Here is a 23,949-nt window from a genome sequence, read left to right as displayed (position 1 = left end):
AGACCTCCCCTATCAGTGGACTTGGGGAGGGGCATGCATGCAGAGGGTGGAGGAAGGGAGGAATTGGGACTGGAGGAGGGAGGGAACCACAGGGGAGATACAAAGTGTATGAAGTGTAATTAATAAAGAATTTTTAAAAAATAAAAAATACAAATTCTAAATGGTTGTTGCTACGTGTATTGAATTTAAGAGAAATTAAATGAGCAGTTATTTCTCATACATTCTTATTTTTCTAAGTATGTGTTAGTCCATTCTTTTTTGTTATTGATTCTGTTATCAACAGATAAGTTTTCTGTTTTTTTCTCCTTAACTAAATTTGGATATTGAAAATTTACACAAGTGCAAGAATTTAACCTGCACTGACCATACCTCAATCTCATCCTCATGGTCCTCAAACATACCTGTACTGTGAATGGTAACCACTGTCTTCATACCTCACATATAACTGACATTTAAAAAGGCTAGTTGTGGATGTGATCTGATAGACTAAGATCAGAAGGAAGGAGAGGAGGACCTCCCCTATCATTGGACTTGGGGAGGGGCATGCATGAAGAAGGGAGAGGGAGGGTGGGATCGGGAGGGGAGGAGGAAGGGGCTTATGGGCAGATACAAAGTGAATGAAGTGTAAAAAGAATAAAAATAATAAAATAAAAAGGCTAGTTGATATTAAAACTATTTATAATACTCTGACTGAGGAAACGGTTAACAATTTTACATAGTAAGGATGATAGCCTATATTATCCCCCCACAAAAAGGTCAATTAAATAGTGGACTACAAGTTATCTTTGAGATTTTTCCGTCAAGTAAAAGGACTACACAAGCATGTGCACTTACTGATTTTGACAATATAATGCTTGATATGAGAATATTTGTTTTCCATGGACTATTGTATTATTTCTTTTCTTGGTCTGAAAACCTGTGTTTCTTCTCTGGGACATTTTAGAAGCTTTAAAGTGATGACATTGATGTGATGTCTCAACTGCAGTGACTGACACACAAATAATAAGTACTTCTTGGTTAAAAATTAAGATATAAAAATCAATTTATTGATTTATATTTGTCTTATATTTATATACAAACTTACATTACATACATACAAACTTACATTACATATGGTCTTCTAGAAATGTCTTAAAATATTAATTTTCTTCCTATATTAGGTATTAATCCTATTTCTAATATTTTGCCCACTAAACAAATGATAACTCTATTATCTGTAAAATGTATTGACTTAAGCAATATAAATACCATTTAAATAATTAGCATGTTTATTTAAAAGTGTACTGACAACTTTGCTGCAATTGTCATCAGGGTATCGAAGGAGATACTAGACTCATAGCCAACTTTAGACAGAGTGCAGAAACCTTATGGAAGAAGAGGGAGATAGGAAGACCTGGAGGGGACAGGAGCTCCACAAGGAGAGCAATGGTGCCAAAAACCTGGGCCCAGGAGGGCCTGGAGAGACTGACACTCTAACCAAGGACTGTGCATGGAGAGGACCTATATCCTCTGTTCAGAGGAAGTTCATAGCTCAGCCTCCAAGTGGGTTCCCTAGCAGGGGGTATAGGGACAATCTCTGACATGAACTCCCCTTGAGGTGTGCAGCCCTGCCAGGCCACAGAGGAAGATAATGCAGCTAGCCTTGCTGATACCTGATAGGCTAGCGTCATTAAAGGAAAGGAGGTCCTCCCCTAGGGAAGGGGCACAGGGGGAGAAGAGGGAGGGTGTGTGGTGACTGGGAGGAGACGATGGAGGGGACTGCAGAAGGGATAGAAAGTGAAAAAATAAATTTTTAAACGTAAAATGACTTTTTAGCTTTAGAAGTGACTCATCTGTGATTATATATGTGAATTCAAACAATTATGGAATATATTAATATTTTAAGTTATTAATATTTAATAAATATAATAAAATATAATTACATCACACTCATATTCTTCCCATATTTACACCTTTGCAAAACCAAAGGTCCCTCTTCTTTAGCCCTTGCTGTTTTGTGTGTATATAAAGAACGAACTGTAAATGAAACTCTCTGACTCTCTTCACTCTTGCCTACACGTATGTTCTCCAGTCCCGACATTTAGTATTGGCTTAACTAACCAGCAGCCAGATCCCTGGGAGAGACTAGTTCTCTCCCTCTCAGGACAGAGATGCAGCCCTGCATCTTGGAGTGAGACCTGTGAGGTTCCACTCATCTACACTGGGATGCCAGCTGATGTGGGACTACTTCTGTACTTGTTTACACAGTCATGTTTTGGAGACTTCGTCGGTGCAGCTTCTCTGTCATAACTAAAAAGTTGCTGTCTTACAGCAGATTTGCTGGTTTCCTGGCTCTTATGGTCTGTCATCTTGCATCATGTCTCCCGATCCTTAGGTGTAGGAGCTGTGCTGTAGATGAATCTCTTGTGGCTGGACACATCAGTTATTCTCTGCATGTTAAATAAGCATAGCTTTCTGTAATAGTTTCTTCTGCCTCTGGACAAAGAAGCTTCTTCAATGAGGGTCATATCTATATTTCTCCATGAACATTGAACTAAATATCATAAGTGCATTTAGGAATTATGCTGGTTTAGACATTGGCAGCAACGGGCTTTCCTTTAAGATTCATAGCAGCACTAGCGAAGAATTGTTAGCTTTACAGTGCCAGCCATGATTTCCTTTCTGATAAGTTGACCTTGATTTTAATTAGACAGCTATTAGTAATTAACAATGTATAAATGCCAACAATTGCTATGACAGAGATGTCTTGCCACTTTGGCCATTATTCTGGCTCATAAGTGTTACAGCTAAGTAGGCCTGTTGATTGATTTTCTCCCTTAGCAGCATGCATATCACATTTTGAGACTGTGAAGGTTAGTCCTTAAAAAGGAGGCTTTTAAATGAGGAGTGGGCATCTTCCCTAGGGTCTCTTTTGCTATTTAGCTTCTTTAGGACTATAGATTTTAGTATGTTTATCCTATATTATACAGGAATATCCACTTATGAGTGAGTATACACCATTGGTGTCTTTCTGCTTCTGGGATATCTCACTCAAAATGATCTTTTCTAGTTCCCACCATTTGCCTGCAAATTTCATGATTTCCTAGTTTTTAATAGCTGAGTAGTATTCCATTGTGTAAATGTACCACAGTTTATGTATTCATTCCTCCATTGAGGAACATCTAGGTTGTTTCCAGCTTCTGCTATTACAAATAGTCGTGCTACGAACATGGATGCGCACACTTCCTTGTTGTAGAGTTGAAAGTATTTTGGATATATGCCTATTCAAAAGGACAAATGTGATAGACATTGGAAGCAGGAGAAAACAGGGAACAGGATAGGAGCCTATCACAGAGGGCCTCTGAAAGACTATCCAGCAAGGTATTAAAGCAGATGTTGAGATTCATAGCCAAACTTTGGGCAGAGTGCAAGGACCCTTATGAAAGAAAGGGAAAATAGGAAGATCTGAAGGGGACAAGAGCTCTAAAAGGAGACCAACAGAGCAAAATAAAACTGAGCCGTGGGGGCCTTGAAGAGGCTGATACCCCAATCAAGGACAATGCATGGAAAGGACTTAAACCCTGGCTCAGATGTAGTCAGTCTCCAAGTGGGTATCCTAGTAAGGGGAGCAGGGGTTTTCTCTGGCATGAACTCAGTGACAGGCTCTCTGATCACCAACCCCTGGTGGGGGGGGGCATGTAGCCTTGCCAGGCCACATAGGAAGACAATGCAAGGAGTCCTGATAGGCTAGGAGCAGATGGAAGGGGAGGAGGACCTCCTTTATCAGTTGATTTGGAGAGGGGCATGGGAAGAAAAGAGGGAGGGAGTGTGGGATTAGAAGGGGACAAGGAGGGGGCTACAGCTAGGATACAAAATGAATAAATTGTAACAAACCAATAAATAAATAAATAAATAAATAAATAAATAAATAAATAAATAGATAAATAGGAGGCTTTTAGCTCAATTCCTGGTCAAATCCTCTCAGTGCATGTTGTTTCTTCAGTAATAGGGACTTCCCTCCTACTTTGGCAATGTCATTAGCATACATTGTTTTAGTATTCCTTGGATCTTCCTTAACCTTCAAGAGAAAAACAATGCTGTATAACATTCCCCACAAACATCAGATACTTAGGAATTAAGAATGTGGCATATCTGAATGATGCAGTAGAAATATTAACCAACATATTTGAAGCTGAATTTTAAGTGATGACTTTCTGTAGGCTGTATTTCACCTAGAGTAGAAAGAAAAAATCATTTAAATTATAGATCAAACTTCAGACATCCCAGGAGTAGTTTGCTTGGCAAGTATATCATTTGTTAAAGAAAGAAATTGTGGATCATCCTCTGGGTCAATGGTATTGCAAAAGGATATCAAATTTAAGTTGGTCTCAAAAATTTATCTATCCCTAGGCTACCTACATGGAAAGGAAGCCTGGAGAGAAGAGCTTCCAGTGTGAGCCCAAGTACATAATTTTCAAAGGCTCAATAGAGTACGCTATGTTTCAACTTGACTGGCTATTGAAGTAACATGATACCATTCTTGCAAAGATTCCTTCAATTTAATGGACATCTTTCTGAGTGGTCACCACAAAAGAATTAATTGAATCTTAGTTTCGAGATAGTTACAAAGGAAGAATAAAAGTAAAAACAAAATAAATTTTGTGTTGCAGATGCTGTTTATCTCACTGTTCATAAAAAAAAAAACAAACTTTGTCAGATAATTCACGTTTTGAAAAAGAAATACTTTGATTGTGCGATGAAAATATTCCATTTAAGGTTATAGACTTCGATTTTGAAAAATCCTATTTCATAGGCATTCTTTGAAAATTATACACATAATATTTTGTGTATAATATTTTGTGTATTTTGAACATATACATCCATCACTGACTATTCCAGCTTCTTTGGTATCTCCATACTATCTTCCTAGCACCTTTAAGCCTCCCTTTTATTAATTATTGTCACTAACCCCTTGAATTCAGTTAGTGTTAACAATCTGTGCATGGGCGTAGGCCACACACAAGGGTATGGTCAACTGACGAGATATCATGTTCCTATAGGTGAGCCATTATCTTTCAACAGCCATCCACTGCCAACAGCTTTTCAGCTGAGAGACTGATACCTCTCTTCTGAATTTTGATGGGAAGAATCTTATTCAGAGATTCCTTTAGAACCACCATATCTCCCTGAGAAGCTCTCCCACGGTTGGGCACTGCACACATGAGGGAAACTGTTGATTCACCACCAGTAAAGAAGCTCACTAAATGTGACTGTGTATGCAATTTACATGCGTTAGTCTCTTCAAAGATTCGCTGCTACCTTCCCCAGGTGAGCCACGGCAGGGTAAGTAGATGGAAGATTAGCCAGTGATCTCATTCTGATAGGATTGACTTCTTTGATAAATAACTTTGATCTTCTGAGTACATCTTTTCTTTTGAAGAAAGACTTCAAAGCTAAACTACTTAAAAAATGAGTGCAGTTAGGCTATAAATAAGAAAAAGGATGTTTATTCACATAAACTGAGGTCAATATACCCTGTTTTAGACAAGTGTCATGGAAAATCTCTGCGGTACAACTTAAGGCTCCACTGGGTATTAGCGGAAAATTTAGGATGTGGAGCACAGTGGAAGGTCTTCAGGTCTTTTGGATAAGAGAACACTCTAAAAGGAGCAGCAGACTCAGGCCTGTTCTACTTCCTCTCTTGCTTTCTGGCCATGAAGTGTTTTTAATCTTTTCCAAAAATACATAAATTGGCTTCCTTTGAGGTAAAGTGGGGATTGAATCAAACCAGACATAGCCCATGGTTTGACCTGGTATTCGGCATTGTCACCTGCTTCCTCAACAAAGGCTCAGAATGGACCAATAAATTATGTAGTAAAACCTCCAAAACTCTTCATGATTTGATTATCCTGGTATTTGATTATTCTTGTGTTTTAATAACAAAATTATGATTAACACATTACATTAAATATGTCAATAACCAGATTTTATAAGTAAACATTGGATAAACTAAAACTAAAAGATAAGTTTGTATTAGTGACCGCTGTTAGCTGCTCTATCAAAACCAATTATTTCATTAAAATCATGATTCTTTATTCAAAAGTAAAAACTCAAATTTAGTGAAGTATAAATATGGATCATTTATAATCCATGAAAAAAGATTTGATACAATGTTAATATTTCTTGGAGTCAATTTTTTCGTTATCTACTATATATTATTTCCCTTGTATTCTGATTCATTTCCAGACATAATTTTTAATTCATGGTTCCAGCTTTTATTTTCTGTTCCAGATTTTTTTGTTTGCGTTTTCTGAGTAAAACCCAACCAGAATTTGAGTGTGTAACAAAGAGATAAAGATGCTAAGTGTGATTTTTGTTGTTATCTCCTAATGTGTAATTTTAAAAGTTAACCACCGATAACATTGCTAAAATCTTTTGAATAAATTAATCAATATGATATTTCTTTATTCTTCTCTCTGTCTCTAAATGTGCAATTAATACATGTTAGAACAAGAGAAAAAATTAAAGCACTGTGATCTAATACCCATTTTATCAATGGCTACCGTGGTTCACACTTTGACTTGAGTGAATTTTCCTCCAGCAGAGCCCTTATTGAGGCTTGTTTCCTAAAACAGTGGCTTTGAAAGACAACAGTACTTTCTAATCTTTCACATATTATTTGTCATTGCTTGCTCACACTTTCTTCTGTTCTCACCATACACACTCTTTTCCAACATGAATGTGCAGGAAGTCAACTGGTAAAGCAATCAAAATGTTAAATGTTTTGTGTTTTTTAATTAATACGTTAATTAATAGATGGTCTAATTATATAATTTTGAAATAATAGCTATTACATGAAAAAATTATTTATAATTGTTATTGGCAAAAATATCACTAATACTGTAATAACACTGATCTAGTTCCATATGTTTGCTATAAGACAGTAGTTCTTAACATTTCCCAATGATGACTCTTTAATACAGTTTCTCATATTATGGTGACCCCTCAACCTTAAAATTGTTTTCATTGTTACTTCATAACTGTAATTTTGCTACTGTTATGGATTGTAATATAAATATCTAATAAGCAGAATATCTGATATGTGACCACTATGAATGGGTTGTTTCACCACCACAGTGGGTCATGACCCACAGGTTGAGAGCTACAGCACTGTGAAGACATTAGATTTTACTTAGCAGTTAGAAGGCATAAGACTTGACAGACTAAGATCAGAGGGAAGGAGAGGAGGACTTCCCTTTAGAGTGGACTGGGAGAGGGACACGGGTGGGGAAGAGGGAGGGTGAGATTGGGAGGGGTGGAGGGAGGGAGGTACAGGGGGGATACAAAGTGAATAAACTGTAATTAATAAAAATAAAGAAATGAAAATAATTAAAAAAAAGAAGACATGAGACTGCAGTTGTGATTTAGCAAGAAAGAACTAGGTTAATTTGGGTCAGAGCCTGTGTTTGATCTCTGATATAAAGGGAAATATTTCTTTCTACTAAATTAAAGCCTACTTTATGATTAAAAAACAAGATAAAAGAGGAGGAGCATTAAAAGGAGAAGAAGAAAAAAAAGAAATAGAAGAAGGAAAGAAAGAAAGCCAAGCAGATGTTGGGGTCTTATCTTAGACCTACCAGTCCCTAGAACTATAAGCTAAAATATACCTATTTACTTATAAATTACATAGCTTCAAGTTGTACTTTACTAACAGAGATTGGATTAATGGTGTGCATCAAGATACAGTAGTCATGAAATTTGCACTCTATACCTTCTTCATGAGATACTTAGTAAAAAAATGTTTTTTGTTTATTGGATTTGATACTGCAATATTATTGAATAGTTAAACCAAATTTGATGTTAATGAAGCAGTAAAATAAGTATTATTAGTTTTCCTATAAAAATATTATTGTAGAGCACAGGAATGACATGGCGTTCCTGTGTTCCTTATATTTCATGTGTGTGATGAACATAAACCTGAATGAAAACAAGAACTGATTTTAGCTAATATCAAATCTATCTAGAATATTAATTCAAAGTGGTTGTCACATTGAATAAAGTGCACATATTGGCTCTATGTATTAAAAGAGATAGATCCTAAGCTGCTCTGTACTCAAGAATAGGTTTTTTCAAAAAACACTAAATATTGAGTTTTTCCTGTGATCACTGGAAACAGCCACAAATGGAACAACATGAAACTTGGATGTATCCCGCATTTGCCACATTTACGGGTTCTGTTTTGTCTCTCCAACCTTCTCCATCCTTTTATCTCCCTAACACTAGATAAGAGAGAATAAAGGATAGAGGGGGGAAAAGGGTGAAGTTATTCTTAAACTACTTCCGGTTGATTAGGAAAGTCAAGTTGCTTGGGGCAATTTTGATCTTCCCCATCAGGATACCTGATTTCTTCAAATTTCTTTGCATACAGTTACTTACCAAACTGCAACCAACAGCAGCCACCATTAATTTAAGCCATTAATTGTGCTTTGTGTAGTGAGAAATTATAAACAGAGACATTTTCCATGAAATAAGCACTTTTTGGATCAGTGGCAAAGGTTTTAAGGAGGTCTTTCGTGCTGCTCTTGTTTAAAATGCTCAGTATTTTTTGCTCCAAGGCCTTAAGCTAGCCCCACCCCAAGCCATTTATAAATTGTTAAAAAAAAATGCCTGGATATCTCTCTTGAGCTGAGACCTTTGGTCTAACGGCAGCCCTTGGCACATTACCTGCATACCTTTGGAAGCCTAGAACTTTTTCTGGTTCGTATTTAGAAAAGCCATTGTTGTTAAAAATGGCCATATTTCTCGGAGTTAATGCACCATTTTGAGATCTATGAGATTCAGTGGCTTGATCACAGTCCCTTTGCAAATGACTAGACTTCACACAAATGAAACAAGAGGGCATTTTGATTTCTAAGACCTTTAGCTATAGCTTGACCTATGATATTAGCATGGAAATTATGAGAACACATAATGGCTGCTTCCCTTTTCCATTTGCCCATTGGCACTGGTTGCACCTCTAAAGGTCTAATAATGTTTTACGTTCAGTATTCACATTTTCAATGCTGAGGTTTCTGTCAACAACTGTCTTGCATTAGGGTCTGATACGGCTTTGTTCACACTGAAACTGATCTTTGTAGGAAATCAGTGAAGAACCTTGTATAATCTTTGTAAATTAGATAGACCCTTTCCCCAGGCTCCTCAACTTTGTCCCTAGTTCTCAAAGCCACTAAGTGACATTGTATATAGTGGCATCATCACACCGAATCTGTTCTCATATGTGAGAGTACTGCTCTTCCCTGAGCAACTGATCTTTTGCTATATTCATTCTGCTCACTTTATTTCACTGTTGAATATTCACAGCTTCTTCTCTCCATCACATTAACCATCATAACTGCGGACTGGCATGTAGTACAGCTGTCATCAATCCCTTCTAGTCTTGGGGGATAATTCTATTTTTGAGTTGTCCAGTTATTTAGAATTTGTTTCACAAAAGGTAAATGCATCCCATAAGAAATTATGGCCTCTTTAAAATGCCCCAGATATGTGATTTTCACAGGATGCCACCCTACCTCATGATAACCTCATTATACTCCATCAGCAGGCATAAACTATGGGACTACTATGAAAGCTAATGATGATATTGCAGCCATAGCCACCCTTCCTTTATCTCTAGCAGCACACTTGGTTCAAGATTAACCCTTTCTCTCAAAACGAGCTGTTTCATTATTTCTCCGACTCAGCCATTCTGCCTGGCCTCTTCCCCGCACCTGGTTCCTTGTCCAGCCTGAAGGCTTTTGGGACTGGCAACCAAAAGTGTTTAGCCCTGATTGGGGCTTGACCTGTCTCCTAGCACAGTTTTTCCTCTTCCCTCCCAGGGAAAACTCCCATTCTTTTGATCAGTCATCAGGTCTGAGCCTTTTATTTCTCACTTCTTAGGGGCGTCTCCCTTCCTAGGGGCTTCAACCACCCCCCACCATTTTTAGAATGCTCAGCCATTCTTCCAACCTTTACTGAGACATAATATAGGAAGAGAAAAAAAAGAAAAACAAAACAAAACAAAAATTTTCCTCTGGGAACAAAGCAGGGGGAAAACCCAATGGAAAGAGACTCAATAATTTTTTTTGTTGTTGGTGGTGGTGGTATCTTCAATGGTCTATCCATTCCTACTTCCCCTGCCTTTTCCTCTATGGATTTTGAAATCAGATTTCCCAATATGCTTTGCCTTACCTCTGGGCACCACTTGTAGCTGGCATTTGCTACTTTGTGGGTTCCTTTCTCTTTCATGATTCTCCACCCTTTTAACACCCCCAACAATAGAAAGAAAATAGGACAGAGAGAAAAGGTTGATGTTGTCATTAGACTACTTCCTGCTGATTTGAGGCATTGAGTTCCTTGGGGCAAGTTTGATCTTTGCCATCAGGATACCTCATTTCTTCTTCTCATTACTTTGTGCATGACTACTTAACAAACCACCAATAAAAGCAACCAATAGTAAACCAACCACCAACCACACCCCAGCTCTCGTGGTTCCATCATTTATATACCCTCTCAGTTCTCAGAATTCCAAATATCACACACTTGTAGAAAGTACCTTCAGTGGACAAAACCACATGCTAGAACATGAGGCAAATCATAGTAAGCTGCTGTGAAGCAGCCTATTATCCCTACACCTGTGATTACAGTAAAAATATATTCCCATAATACTTCTGTTCTTTTTAAGGAAACAAAAATTACACAATTCTCACTACACCTGAATAAATCATATACTGTTTACAGCAGGGAGTCAGTACGGCATGCCAGGTAATAATAAAGTGGTAATGTTGAAGCTAGTCCTGCATTAGTTTAGAGTATACAAATATTTAAGAAGATTCTGCACCAATTTTAACTTAAACTAAAGAAATCTAACTGTTACTACTATATGTTACTAGGAGTATTTATGGATAAAACCCATGAATGTTAACACATACACACTCAAATTTTTCCATTTTATTAAAAAGTTCATGGATTAAAAAACTAATTTTGATATTATACTTTTCTAAGACCAATTTAAACATGAATGCCAAGTATTAAGTTTATATGAGCTATAGTTTAATCCTGATATTAAGAATTTATAAAAACATGTTAGAGGACAATTTGAAGTGTATTATTTCAGGTATTAGAGGATAATGTTGACATCATCAAGATATGATGTTATTAAGACCAACAGTCTTATTTCAACTGCTATTTTGTTTTCATTTTAATGGCTTTAGTACAAGTTTTAAAATTTCCTTTAAGAAATATAATACATAGCTAAAATCCACTTATTGGTAAGTAATACGATCTGTGTTTTTCTGGGTCTGAGTTACCTCACTCAGGATGGATGGAAGTCACTCTAGTTCCGTCCATTTGCCTACAAATATCATGATTTCTTTGTTTTTAATAGCTAATAAGTAGTATTCCATTATGCAAATATGCCAGTTTCTTAATCCATTCTTTGATTTGGGGATATCTAGGTTGTTTCCCAATTCTGGCTATTGTGAATAAAGCTTCTATGAACATAATTGAGCAAGTAACCTTGTTTTATGGTGGAATGTCTTTTGGGCATTTTAGCCATACAGTACAGGATATGCATACTACAACACACAGACCCAAAGAAGATATGTAACATAGATGATCCGAGGGAAGATGCATAAATCTCACTTGGAATGGGAGATAAAATAGATAGAGGTAGTGGCTGAATGAGAGAGAACAAGGTAGGAGAGGGAGCATAGAGAGTTAAGAGGGTAGACATCAGACCTGGGGAGAGCAAGGATGAGGGGAAAGAAGGCTTGTAGAGAAAAGAGAAACTCAGTTTGGGGTTACCTCTGTGACAAGCTGGAGACCTAAGTCAGGATAGGTTCCTGGGAGAGTATGATGGGGACTCAAGGAGAGGCTTCTAGTACAGAGGTAATAGAGACTAGTCTCCTAGCAGATGGTGGGGAACACCAACCCACCTACAAAACTTTGACCAAAAATTTACCTTGTGTACAAGATGTGCAAGGATACAGACAGAACAGATAGAGCAGAGATTGAGGGAATGCCCGACCAATGCCTGGCCCAACCAAAGACCCATCGTATGGAAGAGTGCCAACCCCTGACACTATGAATGATACTCTGCTAAGCTTACAGACAGCCTGAGAGAGTTGTTCTTTGAGGCAACTACCCAGCAGTGCCTCAAAACAAATGCCTAAACTCAGAGACAAACATTGGTTGATGAGTAGGGAGTCTTGTAGAAAAGTGGGAGGAAAGAGAAAAGAACCTGGAGGTGACTCCACAAGAAGACCAATAGAGTCAACTAACCAGGGCCCAAAGGGGCTCACTGAGAATGAAGGATCAAAGAAGGACCATGCATGAACTGTACCTAGGCCCTCTACAAAGATGTAGCAGATGGGTAGCTTAGGCCACATGTGGGTACTCTTGTAAAGGAAGAGGGATTGTATTGGACACAAATTCACCAACTTTTATTTCACTTTCCCCTGGCAAGACTGCCTTGCTAGTTCACAGGGGAAGAGTACTTGCTCAGTTCTGATGCAACTTGATGAACTGGGGTGGGTGGTAACGAGGGCTCCCTTTTTCCGAGGAGAAGTGGATGGCAAGAGGGAGGGACAAGGGTGGGGGGAACTGTAAGGGGAAGATGGATGGGGCTATAACAAAGATATAAAGTGAATTAAAAATACAACAATAAGAGATTAAAATAATGTAATACATGTATGTCATAACTGTCCAGATATCTGATCATATTATTTTTATATGAACGGATTTGGGTAATGCCAACTGCATTTTTATTAAAATGCTTTTAATGCATGAAAACTCCAGCAAAATACTGAAGGACTAAGGAACTGAACCTCCTTTTAACTTTCAACTGCACAGGAAAGGCTAAGATATTAATTAACTAATAATAGATTATTTAAGTTAGTTTTGAAACATTTTAAGCTCAATTTTCATTTTAAGGAGTAAGAAATGGTTTTCAGGAAAGAAATTATAATATCCTGATTTTTCTTTTAAGCAGTAGAGATGCACACAATTCTTTCCCCAGTTTGCTAAATTTTGTTACACTAAACTGTACAAACTTTTGTGTAATTTTAGTTGTTGTAAATTGGAAAGTAAAAGAGAGCTGAGGCAGTTATCAATTTGAAATCCTAAGCTTTAAATAGATTGACTCATTACTCCAAACATGGTAAAGACAACCCTTTAAAATCTGGTGAGCTCAATAAAAAATAAGAAAAAAAATGTTTAACTGGAAGACAGATATCATTTTAAGTTTTTTTTTTTTAGTTAAATGCTTTATATATGTATATATTAGGTGATTATATAATTTGCATATGTAGATTAAATAATATAAATTGAAACAGCTTATATTAAGTTAAATAAATGTTTTGTGTATATAATGATTATTAATAATTTAAACAGATAACTTTTTTAAAAAATATTTTTTATTTTGATAATATGCCTAGGAGTGGTATCTGAGAAAGTGCCAGATTGATTTCCAAAGTGGTTGTACAAGTTTACATTCCCACCAGCAGTGGAGAAGGGTTCCCCTTTCTCTACATCCTCTCTAACATGTGTTGTCACTTGAGTGTTTGATCTTAGCCATTCTGATGGTGTAAAGTGAAATCTCAGGGTTTTTTTGTTTTTTTTTTTTTTTTTTTTTTTTATCTGCATCTCCCTGGTGACTAAGGACATTGAACATTTCTTTTAGTGTTTCTCTGCCATTTGGTATTCCTCTATTGAAAATTCTCTGTTTAGCTCTGTTTCCCATTTTTTAATTGGATTATTTGCTTTGTTGGTGTTTAACTTCTTAAGTTCTTTATATATTCTGGATATTAGCCCTCTGTCAGAGATAGGGTTGGTGATGATGCTTTCCCAAACTGTAGGCTGTCATTTTGTTCTGATGACAGCGTATATCCAAAATATGCTCAAATATTCAAGGACATTTGTTCAACCATGTTCTTAGCAGATCTATTTGTAATAGCCAGAATCTGAAAACAACCTAGATGTCCCTCAGTGGAGGAATGGATACAGAATTGTGGTATATTTTTACAGTGATAATAATAAAATAACTTATCAATAAATAAAATGATAAATAATAACAAAAAGAAAAAATTAAAAAGATTTTTACATAATTTATTATTATTATTTTTTTACAATTTATTGAATCTGTACTCCAGTTGTAGGCCCCTACCTTGTCTCCACCCAATCTCACCCTCTATCTCTCTTCCTCCCCTATACCTCTATCCTAGTCCACTGAAAGGGAAAGTCTTCCCCCCCTACTATCTGATCCTAGCCTATCAGGACCCATCAGGACTGTCTGAATCCTCTTCCTCAGTGGGCTGGCTAGGTCTCCCCACCAGGGAGAAGTGATCAAGGAGCAGGCAACTGAGTTTTGTTTACTATTTGTATAGTATTCTGCCTGCATGTGTACCTGTAAGCCAGAAGAAGGAACCAGATCTCATTACAGATCATTATGAGCCACCATGTGGTCATTGGGAAATGAAGTCTGGACCTTTGGAAGAACAGCCAGTGCTCTTAACCTCTGTACCATCCTTCCAGCCCTGGATGCTTTTTTTTTTTTTTAATTCATCTTTATTTCACAGAATTAGAAGGAAAACAGTTTTACTTGCTCATGAAAAACAAGGAGGAACATGGTGTCAAAGCCCATGATAACAAAACTAACAGTAACTCATTTTATAAAGTCATTCCTGTAAAAACTGTGGCCTGCTATACACCAGGCTCTAGAGGAGTCAGTGACAGAGCACTAATGCTTCTTCATTGCAGAGGATTCTGCATGAGCTTGCTTCTCTGCTGACAAGTGCAAGAGCTGTAATTATCTGCATAATTGGTTAATTGCAGGTTCAGTGAGTCTTGCTTGTTCTAAAATTCTGGACAGGTGGCTAATGGTTGTTTAAAATTATTTGCACGTACAATAAAATGTATGGGTTTAAAATTGAGGCTATAAAGAGGAAAGTCACTCATGTTAAAAATCTGCCTTTAGACATTCGACACAGGTTGATGAAGTCATTTCTTTTTTTTTCCTAAAAATCCAACTTCGTCTTTATTTTCAAAGCCATCTATTCAACCACAGTCCTGACAAGCATGGCCTCTCACAGCAGGCACACTGAAACCAAGAATAATTGTCTATGGAGACTGAGACAGACATTTCAATTGTATCATAGTCATTAAATCTTGGAGAGCTTCCTCCACTGAAAGAAAATTTCAACCAAATATTGTTTTTATACGAACATCACAGAGATGTGAAGGTGGTAAGAAGCGGTCTCACTTGGTAAGGAAGTTTTCAGATTCGTGGTCATGAGACATTTGTCTGTGACTGCGCCAGTTGGACAGCGGCACCAAATCCCCAGCAAACAAGGCCTTGCTGTATTTTTATTACTATTATTAAAATACAAGCAAGCAAACAGACAGAAACTAAGGGATTTGGGATCTGTCTTGAGAAATAGACTCACAATTTTCAAAACATTTGAAAAAATAGATCTGACACCAGATGATTCAGATTAGAAGTCAACAACTGTATGCTGAAGGGAGCGGAGAAAGTGCAGAGAACATTCTAAAGTAAAATCAAAACCACTTGCTTTGTTTGATCTTTTTTTTTTTTTGTCTTTTGCTTGTGTAATGAGTTTTTTAATGAGTTTGTGTGTGCTTTCTCTCACTGATTCTGTGTGTATCTGTGTACATGTGTGTACGCGTGCATATGTGTGTGCATGTGTGTGGTCTGTGTCTGTTTCTTATGGTTTCTCATTGTTTTTCTGTGTTTTGATTCTGGTTTGTTTGTTATTTCTTTAGGCTGTTTATATTATAGAGAGAAAGAGAAAGAAAGGATATAGACTTGAGTTAATGGAAGATCTCAGAAAAGGTGGGAGAGGTAAAACAGTGATCACTATATAACAAATAAAAATGTAAATAATTATATATATTTAAAAAGTCAAATGAAATAAACATTGTTAGAACTAGAATCCTTTATAAAACGACAGTTTCTACTGTCTCTAAAGTTTACCAAAGCTTATTTAAATATTATTTGTTCAATTATTTGCATTGCCTAAGTAATGTAGGTAGCCTTCTCGAGTCTTAATTAATTTATATTAAAAACTTATTGCACTGCATGTAAGTTGTCATCTTATTTATAGAACAAATCTTCATTAATCCCATTCCTACAAAACCTACTTCACATTCAAGAATGCTGATGAATATCAGTGCTCATAGAAGAAAATACCCAGAATTAGTTGTTACTTTATATTATTTTCACCAATATATATCAACTTTTAATTTATACTTTTTGACCATTGTCATGAAAACAAGAATGTATTGAAGGAACAAATATAGTGATATTTTTGTTCAATTTGTTGTCTAAAGTATTAAGCTTTGCAATTTTAGACTTTTTGCTAACAAATCAAGCGTTGGTATTGTCTCAAACCATCCAAGCTGACGGAAATTATTGTATCAAGCAAGATGCCAAATTATTTTGTCAGAATAACAAATATAAAGCCAAAGAAACTCATATCCCCTGGCAAAGTCATCTGCCTCTGAAAGAAAAGTATTTGCTGGAGTCAGAGTCACTGTGATAATGCAAAGGCAGTGTGATGTTTATAGAATCAGAGCACACAATGTTGGTTGTATCATTGCAAGTACAAGCATTTGTCAAAGTGTGTAGCCTCTGGCAACACTTTGCACAGTAAGGATGCACTTGACACTGATCTAATGAGTTTAGCCATGGGGGTGAAGCACCAAGTTATATTTGATTTCTATTTTTGAGTGAAATAAAAAGACCATGCCTTTATACCATGCCTTTATACCCTAAGAATGGCATTCTGTTCATCATGTGACTATATATGTGAATAATACTAAATATCGTAACTTCCTGACAATTTTGTTTATTCTCATTTAGATTTAAAAACAATAATATTCAAGAAACTCTAAAGCAGAAAGTAATGTCGCGGGATTAAGGAGCACTATGACATCAAAAATTTATCAATCAAAAGCCAGATGATCACTAAGTAAAAAAATAAAAAAAATGTTTTATCTTAAATTTAAAAATTTATAAAGATATTCAAAAGTTGATGAAAAACAGATTTTTAAAAATGAATTTATATATGCAACAGCACATCACTTAGATGTAAGAATATGGAAACTCTGCCAATTGTCACTATACAAAAAGGACATTATATTAAAAAATAAATTTATCATAGAACTAAAGACAAGCTACATAATGCCAGCTGTCAAATGTATTTAAAGAATGTCAGGTTCATTGACCCTGAGTGCAGAATGATAGTTTTTGAGACCTAGAGGGAATGAAAGAAATGAGTCGTTAATAATCTGTATGCATGAAATATATATAGTATGTAAGTAAACTCCACATATCTGTTATTCCTCATTGTAGGATCTAGCCTAGGTGATTTTATTCTCACTGAGTAGTTTCAGATACCCTAAAATTAAAATTCTCCTAACTTAGTTTTCTAAGAAATAGGATTATAGGCATGACTTAATAAAAAAATTAATTTCAGGCTGGGAGATGGCTTAATCTATTATTTTTTCTCTTTTGCACAATCGTACGTGCCGGTATTTGGACCTGCAACAGTGATGCAACACTGTGGTCTAGTGACTACTCAACTTGGTGGAACAGGAGCTACATAGGGAGGCAGATACCTGACGCGGCTGCCCTGCCAATCTAGCTAACGAGAAATCTCTAGGTTCATTGAAGACTCCCTGTCTTATAAAATAAAGTCTAGAGAGGCTGGAGAAATGGCTCAAGGATTCAGAGCACTGGCAGCTTGTTTTCCCAGAGGATGTGGATTCAATTCCCCAAACCCACGTGATGATTCACAATTATCTGTAACTCAAATTCGAGGCCACCCAACACTATCTTCCGGCCTCTGGAGCATCAGGTACACGTTGGTGCACAAAATACGTTCAGGCAAAACAGTCATAAGATAAAAGTATTTTTTTTTTAATTTTTAATATTTATTACAGTTTATTCACTTTGTATCCCCGCTGTCCCCCTCCCTCGTCTCCTCCCAATACCACCATACCTCCCTCTTCTCCTGCTATGCCCCTCTCCAGTCCACTTATAGGGGAGATCCTTCTCTCCTTCTGTCTGACCCTAGCCTATCAGGTCTCATCAAGACTGGCTGCAATGTCTTCCGATATGGCCTGGTAAGACCACACAGGTCCTCCCTCAGGGTGATGTGATCAGAGAACCTACCACTAAGTTCATGCCAGAGACATCCTCTGCTCCCCTTACTAAAGACCCAACTTGGAGACTGAGTCAATGGGTTACTTCTGAGCAGGGGTTTTAGAACCTCTCTGTGCATGGTCTGTGGTTGGGGTATCAGTCTCTGTAGGGCCCCCAGGGCCCATGTGTTTTTTGTTTGTTTGTTTGTTTGTTTGTTTGTTTGTTTGTTTGTTTGCTCTGTTGGTCTCCTTTTGGAACTCCTATCCCCTCCAGGTCTTTCTGTCTCCTCTTTCTTTCATAAAATTCCATGCACTCTGCCCAAAATCTCAGCCTATGCTTGTATACATCGATCAGTAGAGTCTTTCAGAGGTCGTCTGTGGTAAGCTCTTGTTCTGTTCCGTCTTCTCCTGCTCCTGTCAACTGTGTTTGCTCTTTGAATGAGGATTGAGCAGCTTGCCTAGGGTCCTTCTTGTTGTTTAGCTTCTTTAGGAGTATATATTTTAGTATGTTTATCCTATATTATATGTCGAATTACCACTTATGAATGAGTATATAACATGTGTGTGTTTCTGCTTCTGGGTTACCTTACTCAGGATGATTTTTTTTCTAGTTCCCACCATTTGCCTGCAGATTTAATGATTTCCTTGATTTAATAAAAGATTCATGTTATTTCTAGTACAAAAAAAAACTTCAGTTAAAAATTATAAAGAAAAGGGCATTTTATAAAGACATCCAGTTCGACTTCTGACATTTTTACACATACACACACACAAAACACATACAAGTGCAAATCCATTTAAAATTTTTTACAGTAAAATAACATTAAAATTCTGCAAAAGCTATACCACATAAAAGTCATTGATAAGAATAAAACATGATGCAGCCAGCCCTAATGAGACCTGATAGGCTAGGGTCAGACAGAAGGGGAGGAGGACCTCCCTTTTCAGTGGACTAGTGAAGTAGCATAGGGGGAGAAGAGGGAAGGAGGGTAGGACTTGGTAGAGATGAGGGAGGGGGCTATAGCCAGGATACAAATTGAAAAGAAAGAAAGAAAGAGAGAGAGAGAGAAAGAAAGAAAGAAAGAAAGAAAGAAAGAAAGAAAGAAAGAAAGAAAGAAAGGAAGGAAGGAAAGATTGAAAGAGAGAGAAAGTACTGGATACTACTGGCTTTTGAAAACCTGAATAAGAAACTGAAGATGACAAAATGGTAAAAGGCAAACACCAAAAAAAAAAAACAATGTAAATATTAAAAGTAATAAACATTTAAAATCACAGTTTTGAGTGATGTTAAAAATTACTAAATAGTCTCCTATAGAAAACTGATTTTTATAATGGGCAACATTACCCACATAAAATTCTGAAATGGTGAGTTAAATAGTGAGGGGAAGAGAGCTACCATTAGAACCAGTGGAGCAGTTAAAGAAGTAGAGCAAAGGCAGGAGGATGGAACAAGGGGAGATCTAAACTGGACCTCTCTCACCCCCAAAGTCTTTGTTGGTGCTGTTTCCATTAGGAGCATTGGGTGCTTCAAAAACAAAAAGAAGCTTCATAAAAGAGTGATATCAGGCCTATTTTTTAAATGAATGACCAAGACCAATAAAAATATTTCTAAGCAATTGAGACAAATTTAAGAATTCTATTTGTTGACGTGGTATAATATAAAATAAAGAAACTTAAAAGAATTTGGATGTTTTATTAAAAATCTACAGAAATTTTGTCTTATTTCTGAGTCAACACCTCAGAGTAGGCAATAATCTCAAAAGAGTTTGGAAGTAAATACACAATTTTTTTCTAAATAGTTGTATGCTAAATGAGAGTAAAGATGTGCTTTCATGCACATGCCAAAGGTACAACATGTGATAAGTCATTTTATAGAGAATATAAAATTTGATAACTAAATGTAATTAATTTGGAGAATCACAAAAATTATTGCATAAATTTATATTCAAATTCATACCTAAAAGAGTAGTCAACTGCAAACCAGAAAGCACAACTTTCAGTGTAACTTTTGTCAAATTAGTAATGAAGAAGGCAAGGTCTCAGAAAAAATCCACATTAGCATATTCTGTTGCAGTATCTCTGGTGGCCACATCATTTCAAAGCTCTCTGGATGTAACGATAATTTGCTATTTACTCACAGTCAAAAACAGAACAAATTAGTTGATCTACATCTAACTCATACTAACTTCTAATTATTTTCAATATAAATTCCATTTTAAGACCTGGTTCTCCTCATAAGTTTCATAAAATGTCTTTTTTTCTATTCTGACTGAGAATTTTAATTATAACACACTTTGTAATAAATATGTAATAAATTAATAAATAATGTTTTTCAAATGGGTATTTGATATTTGATACGTTACATTTTTCTTGAATATTAAGCAATGAAACAGTTTGGAAAGCTTTTCTCTTGTTTTGCTGCTAACACCAGTGTCTAAGTGAGTTTACATAACTTTTTTTTTTTTTTTTTTTTTTTGGCTCTAACAGTACTAACCTGTTTCAACTGTTTCCTAGTTTTCTATTTATAAAGTTGGCTCCTTTTACTCTTAGCATGTTGAGTCAGTGTAAGCAAAATTATTTGGTAACACCTGGCCTAGAAAATTTAGCTCTTGAGCAATCCTGTCCCCAAATTAAAATAATTTAGAGTTTTATCTTACTGCTGTGGTGTAAAAATAAAGCCATCTGGGAGTGTTTTCTTGAAAGTTGGTGTACCAACTAAGAAAAAGTTTATTGATTGCATAAATATATTTAATTCTCCAGTGAACAGTACCATTTCTGTTTGAAGATCCAAGTCAGCAAAAATATTTGAAATGTAAATTGTTGCCAAAAGTCTTTGAGTTCCAGAGCAGCGTTAGAGAGACTAGCTTTTAAAACAGTACCTAAAACAGCATTACCTTTCTACAGACTTCAGTTGGATTGACTAAGCACACTTGAGAAATTAACTTACTTGATATCCTCATTTGTTTCCACTTTCAAAAGGGAAGTTCAAATTTTTTTCTTATGAATAAAACATAGGTTATTTTTATTCTCTCGTTTTGTTAATGTAGGTGTAAGCAGTTATTTTGTTGGAAGAGAATTTTGAAGTTTCTCTAAAATATTTATCATAATTGAAGTGAAATTCACCTTGTTAAAGATTCCAGAGTGTACTAATTATAGTACAAATAGAGGTAGAGTATCAAAACTGTCTAATAGTACTCAGGAGAAATGATGATTATCTAGAACTCTGGAGGGATGTAAATTAATACTCTGTCACCACAGCAAAAGAGTTCACAGGTTTTCTCGCTGTCTAACATAATAAAACCTCAGTCCACTGCAAACGCACTGAGTTCTTGTAACTTACAGGTTTTTTTTGTTTTGTTTTGTTTTTTTTATGGGACATGATACAGTCTACTCAGTCCAAAATGTGGACTGGGTGATCTACAACCAAACATTTACCTGAGTCACTTGGCCTTGACCAAGAAGGGAAGGTCAGATGTCTCAAGGAATTTCTCCAAGAAGGACACAAAGGAAGAGTGTCACACCTATGTTTTAGAGCAGTGGCTCACAACCTGTAAGGTGTGACTCCTTTGGATGTTGCATACCATATATCATAGGACTTTGTTGTTGTTATTGTTTTTTTTTTTACAGAAATAAATATTTTAAAGCCACAAACAGTACATGTATCCTCTTGTCCAGACGATGACAAACAAACAGGGACTTGAGAAGGCAAATATCTTAGCCGTAGCTACCACAACTACTTGGGAACCAAATGTCATTTTTCCAAAGATACAAGTACATCCAAATGGACAACGTTGACTGTGTTTGCTTTTTTGGTCATCACTAATAAAGCAACCACCTTTGAAATGTTGCCCTTTTCTCTTGTTTCTTAGTATTAAATGTTGAGCCGGGGCCTCAACTAGGCCAGTGCTCTGCCTTTGAGCTAAATCCCCAGCTCAACCTTTTGCCATTATATGGCTAGAAGATCCTTTAAACTAAACCAATGGTTGGTAGCAAAGGGCTCAGTGAAATCAATACGAACTGACTGAAGGTGGGTGGTCTCCCACTCTCTTCATCTCATGGATACAATTCTTATACAGTTACATTTTGAGGTGTCCATACATGTCAATACCACAGCAGTATACTCCTTTGGCATCTTTCTGACTGGTCTTATGGTCACGTTCAAGTAGTCATTGGCAGCACTTGCTGTGTCATGCGTGAAGCGTGTACCAAGGGCAGCTCCAGTGGAAATATGGCCTGTAGGTACCTGTTCACCAGCATCCATGGGTATTATGCTGGTTGTGTTTTTGTCAACTGGACACAAGTTGGAGTCATTAGAAGAGGAAACTTCACTCAAGGAATTGCTTCTATCAGATTGGCCTGTAGGCAATTTGATATGTGGGACTTTCTCTAGACCAGCAATCTATGTGTGTGGGCACAGCCTATTGTTTTTTTTTTTTTTATAATTTTATTTTTTTATTTTTTTTCTGATTAATATAAATTTTTTTATTAATTACACTTTATTCATTTTGTATCCCCCCATAAGCCCCTCCCTCCTCCCCTGCCGATCCCACCCTCCCTCCCCTTTCTGCATGCATGCCAATCCCCAAGTCCACTGATAGGGGAGGTTCTCCTCTTCTTTCTGATCTTAGTCTATCAGTTCTCATCAAAAGTGGCTGCATTGTCCTCTACTGTGGCCTGGTAAGGCTGCTCCCCCCTCAGGGGGAAGTGATCAACGAGCAGGCCAATCAGATTATGTCAGAGGCAGTCCCTCTTCCCATTACTATGTAACCCACATACAATATAGAATAAACCCACTAAAATCTGTACATCTAAACAAACTAAGCAAAAGAGAGGACCCTAACTAAAATGTTCAATCCCCATCCTGAAAGGCAAAGAGGATGGACATCAGAAGAAAACGAAAATAGGAAACAACCTCGGAACCCGCTACAGAGGGCCTCTGAAAGCCAGAAGAAAACAGGAAACAACCTTGAAACCTGCCACAGAGGGCCTCTGAAAGCTTCTGCAGTTTAGACTGTCAAAGCAGATGCTGAGCCTGATGGCCAACTGATGGGCAGAGTGAATGGAATTTTATGTAAGAAGTGGGAAATAGTAAGAGCTGGAGGGGACGGGAACTCCACAAGCAGAGCAACAGAACAAGAAAATTTGAACACAGGGAACTTCCCAGAGACTCATACTCCAACCAAGGACTATTCTTGGAGATGACCTGGAACCCCTGCACAGGTGTAGCCATGGCAGTTCAGTGTTGTTATTGTTTTGAGACAAGGTCTTTCTGTGTTGCCTTGGCTGTCCTGAACTCCCTTTGTAGACCAGTCTGGCCTTGAATTCACAGAGATCTGCCTGCCTCTCTCTCCTGGAGTGCTGGGATTATAAACTTGCACTACCAAGCCCAGAACATATCCTCAGATATTTACATTACTATTCATAAGAGAAGAAAAGACACCAAAATAATTTTGTGACTGGGTTCACCCCAACATGAGAAACTTTATTAAAGGGTCATAGCACTAGGAAGTTTGAGAACCAAACTTGTAGCTTGCAGTTACCAAAAGAGAAATAAACAGCAAGCCAGCCACAAAACTTCTGATCTAAAATACTGCTCTGCCTGCAAAATATGCTAGTGTAAAATTGATATAAAACTTGTGAGAGTAAGCAACTAATGTCTGGTTTGAATTAAGGCCCATCCCACAAGTTGGTTCACACATTGACACTACTTTGGTAACCAAGGACCAGAGACTAGATAATCCAGTAACCATAGGTAAAAGCAAATAACACTGG

The sequence above is a fragment of the Psammomys obesus genome, unplaced genomic scaffold (assembly GCF_907164565.1).
Source record: "Psammomys obesus unplaced genomic scaffold, mPsaObe1.curated_primary_1811, whole genome shotgun sequence".
Classification (NCBI taxonomy): Eukaryota; Metazoa; Chordata; class Mammalia; order Rodentia; family Muridae; genus Psammomys; species Psammomys obesus.
Note: the sequence above shows the minus strand (reverse complement) of the source record.